Here is a 4,980-nt window from a genome sequence, read left to right as displayed (position 1 = left end):
GCAGCTTCATTAACATCCAAGTCAATTAGATTCAATCAATGTGATTACATGTTTCTGTTTGTCCCCTAAGTAGTTTCTTGAGGTGAAAAGAACAGATCCTTCCTAATTAGAAAACAACCAGCAAGTATTTTATTAAACACCTAATGAAACTTGCCCCTTGGTAGTCACAGCACTGCAGAGCTTGGGCTTTTGAAAGGTTTGGACAGAAAGAGGTATTAGAGAAAGTGGTGCGTGAGGAAGAACTGTGGCCTTCTTAGGCTTTTGGGAAATCTGCATAACATCTGGGGTCTCACTAAGATATTTCCCAGAAGAAAATGTAGCTGATCTGACATGTGTGGTGGTGATACAAATAAACGCAAAACAATAAGTAAATGTCTCAATTTCTCTTCCTTACTATAGTGATTATAGGGTTTCACATATGATTTTTTCCTGGCTTTTCCATATACTTCACATAAAGTCATATCACTGTATGTCCCTTGACTGGAAAGCATTAGTAGTACCCATTCTACACTGAAAACCTGTATTACTAATTCCATTTGTTGGATTTCTTCTGTAGAATAAAAAAAAAAAAATCATGTAAGTGCCCAATAAAATGAAATTGGATAAATAAATATTGGTCACTCAGAGATTTCTACAGCTGTGGTTCAAGTAAGCCCAGGCAGTAGCTCAAACAGTCAGCTGAACTTGATGTCTTCATCTTCACAGAACTGGTTTGCTAGCATTCAGAATGAGAACAAAAGACCATGGAAACTTGCTTCAAGGTTACAGGAAGCAACAGATGCCAAGCAATGAGTATTGGCAGGATCAGATACTGTGCGTGAAGCTCCTGAGAATGCTGTGCACAAAGCGGCAGCCATAAGTTGCAATGAAGACCTCAGAATATTAGCGATTCCAGATGTGGAAGATATTCGCCACAGAAAGCTACAAACATTGGGTGGATCCAACTTAAGGGAGAGCCTACAAGTTCTAGAGCCAACAGAGCTGGAAAGGATTGGGTTTCTAAGCTTCTTGGCATCCAGATGGCACCAGAGCTATAGATGCCATACAAGGAGCTCCAGATGTTGCCTTGTTGGGTCTTTGTTTTGCATTATTTCCATTTTCTCTACTAGGCCCTCATCTTGCTCTTTGGAATGGGTATGTTCTGTGCCATCGTATATTCGTTCTGCATCACGATGTATCAATCTTTTGATGGTACCATAAATATTCAATACAATTTGTTGAGGTGCATCAACTTATGCTTTCTTTTATACACACACACACACACACACACACACACACACACACACACACACGCACGCACGCACGCGCGCGGCCTCCCCCCAGCCTTGAAGCAGGCTAATTCAGACTTTGCTGCCACTGAATATGAGATCACCTGGGGTGTAGCCTTCCTACTTAGATGGCTATATTGTTATGTTAAGTACTGCTGCCTCTCTCGGAGATTCTGCCACCTGCTGAGAGACCCTTGAGACATTCTGGAGACACATCTTATCCTGCATGTTACCTACAGGCTGGCTTCTGGCACCAAGAATGGACTGGCAGGGGGGATGGGTCTTCCCCCTTATAAGCACAGTCTCTTAGTAAACTCTCGGGCCTTGATCAGAGAAAAATTTGTCTTGGCTTCATCATTCTTTTCTCACAGTCTAGTCTCTTTCAGCCTCAGCCTGCTTTCCAGAAATACCCGGTTCATGTAGGCCACGGGCTGGCCTACTACACACACACACACACACACACACACACACACACACACACACATATGAATATATATAAATATATATGAATATATATACATATATATGAATATATATAAATATATATGAATATATAAAAATATATATGAGTAAATATATTCTTTCTAAGATATTTGAAAATGAGTTGAACAGTATAATCCTTTGTTACTAAAATTTCAACTCAGTCTTGCCGTGATTAATGGCATTTTCAAAAGTACTGTAATTTTATAGTCATATCTAGTTTTTTTGTATAGACAACTCATAAATGGTATCTATTAGCTTTAATATCTCCTAATTTAGAGTAACCACGTTGCATTTTAGTTTTAGTTTTTATAGCAGTGACTTTTCTAAGAGTCTAGGCTTATTCTCTTGCAAAGTGTCCAGTAATTTCTTTCATGAGCTTGGATTCAGGGTGAAATTTTCTGTCAAGATTAACATACAAGAGAGATTGAATATGGGTGGCATCAGACCGTAGAGCATGAACTATCAGGTTAAACTATGAAATAAACAATAGTTTGATGATTTTTCTCAAACTGATAACCTTTAATCCTCTTATGCAAAATGTATACATCCTCTTTTATATGTTTAGCAAATAATCTATAAATAATACCTTAACTGTAAATGCTCTACATCTCCACAGTGCCACACCCACACTTTAGCGTCCTTTGACTATAAGTCTAAGTAGATAAATTATTGTATTATAGATGGAAAGATGGATGATCCCACTTACTGACAAAAGCTTTTCTCAAAATTACTTCTGCTGTATTTCTATGCTTTTAAGTGTCATAATAGACTGATGGACATCAAACTGAGTCAAGAGAAACCTCTAAAAGAATAATCCCTAGTCCTTTAGACAAAGCCCCATTAGTCTTTAAGAACTTTATTGGTTTTAAATTAACATACGCTACCCTTTTTTCTGCTCCTGGTCTGGAATTAACTGTTTTTCTGAGGAAGTAAGCTTCTTTTCTTTTACAGAGAGTTCTATTACAGGATGATATTCAAAATCAGGAATTCAGTACATGTATGCTTGCACTCGAGTACCACTATCACATACACAACTTCTCCTCCCTGTTCCAGAGACAGCTGCATCTTCTTGTGCAGTGCCAGCCTCGTCCCGAAGATGAATGGTGAAGGTCAGTGTGAACGGATTTGGTCATATTGGGCGCCTGGTCACCAGAGCTGTCATCTGCTCTTCACATGGCAAAGTGGAGATTGTTGTCATCAATGACCCTTTCATTGACCTCAACTACATGGTCTACATGTTCCAGTATGACTCCACCCATGGCAAATTCAACGGCACAGTCAAGGCCAAGAATGGAAAACTTGTTATCAACAGGAAACCCATCACCATCTTCCAGGAGCGAGATCCCGCTAACATCAAATGGGGTGATGCCAGTGCTGAGTATGTCGTGGAGTCTACTGGTGTCTTTACCACCATGGAGAAGGATGGGGCCCACTTAAAGGTTGGAGCCAAACGGGTCATCATGTACCTATGTTTGTGATGGGTGTGAACCACAAGAAATATGACAACTCACTCAAGATTGTCAGCAATGCATCCTGTACCACCAACTGCTTAGCCACCCTGGCCAAGGTCATTCATGACAACTTTGGCATAGTGGAAGGGCTCATGACCACGGTTCATGCCATCACTGCCACTCAGAAGACTATGGATGGCCTCTCTGGAAAGCTGTGGTGTGATGGCCATGGGGCTGCCCAGAACATCATCCCTGCATCCACTGGTGCTGCCAAGGCTGTGGGCAAGGTCATCCCAGAACAGGAAGCTCACTGGCATGGCCTTCTGTGTTCCTACTCCCAATGTGTCCGTGGTGGATCTGATGTGCCACCTGGAGAAACCTGCCAAGTATGACGGCATCAGGAAGATCCTGAAGCAGGTATCAGAGGGCCCACTGAAGAGCATCCTGAGCTACACTGAGGACCATGTTGTCTCTTGCTACTTCAACAGCAACTCCCATTCTTCCACCTTTGATGCTGGGGCTGACATTGCTCTCAACGACAACTTTGTGAAGCTCATTTCCTGGTATGACAATGATTACGGCTACAGCAACAGGATGGTGGATCTCATGGCCTACACGGCCTCCAAGGAGTAAGAAACCCTGGACCATCCACCCCAACAAGGACACTGAGAGCAAGAGAGAGGCCCTCGGTTGCTGAGGAGTCCCTATCCCAACTCAGCCCCCAACACTGAGCATCTCCTTCACAATTTCCACCCCAGACCCCCATAATAACAGAAGGGGCCTAGGGAGCACTCTCTTGCACACCATCAATAAAGTTCACTGCACTCACAAAAAAAGAAAAAAAATACAAAAATGAATGTTTACCAATATTTCTGATTCAAATAAAATAATGCATAGAATTTCTTTAGCTTTTTAATGCTGTACTTCTCTGAAAGTAAAAATCTGATACTTTATAGCTATACATTTACTTATTTCTCACCATATAAATTAAGTAGATTCAGAATTAAAATAAGCAATAAACAGTAATATAATTATTTCAAAAATAAAATTAATAAGAGACCTAGTAGGTGAATCTTAAACATTTTCTGAAGTTTTGTTTTCTTTCTGAAATTATCCTACATAAATGTATAGTTACAAAAAATGACTTCAAAAAATGACTTCAAGAAGCACTTAAATTATATATATTATATATATACTTAAATTATATATATGTGTACATATATATAGTTAAATTATATATATGGGAATTCTTATATATACAAAGTCCACAGTCAGTTTAAATTTTCTCTTTTTATACAGTTTTAGCAGTTGCCTTTGTATTCTTTATAGTTTGATCTATTTTTCATATATTTAGAAAATATTCACAGCTCAGATTATAAATTATATTAAATCACATTTAAAAATTCTTTACCCTCATACACATTTTCATTTTTATTCAATGAATAACTATTTCCACTGGTTACAATTTGTTCTTTCTACATTTTATCCTAGTAAAACCATGTGTATTCCAGATAGCTCTAAACTTCGAAAAGGGCACAGTGTTGAACAGAGGGGCACAGAAAGTCATGAAGGAGATGACACCAAGATCTGAAGGGATTTTTATGTGTCATGAACTATGGAGTCTGGGAAGCCTAAATGTCAAAGGGTATGAGGGGCGGTGGTTAAACTGCATCTGCATCAAGGGACTGTGTATATGTATCTGGTAGACCCTCTCTGTCCCTTTGGCTCATGAATTTTCTAATCCCAAACCAGCAATGTATTCTAAGATCTTGAAATGA

At 39.4% G+C, this 4,980-nt stretch overlaps 1 pseudogene; it reads left to right on the top strand.

The window, feature by feature from the left end:
* On the top strand, positions 2,835-4,038 carry Gm4823 (predicted gene 4823; annotated as a pseudogene).

The sequence above is a fragment of the Mus musculus genome, chromosome 15 (assembly GCF_000001635.26).
Source record: "Mus musculus strain C57BL/6J chromosome 15, GRCm38.p6 C57BL/6J".
Classification (NCBI taxonomy): Eukaryota; Metazoa; Chordata; class Mammalia; order Rodentia; family Muridae; genus Mus; species Mus musculus.
The sequence above is the reverse complement of the archived record's forward strand: the minus strand, read 5'-3'. Positions and strand labels throughout refer to the sequence as shown.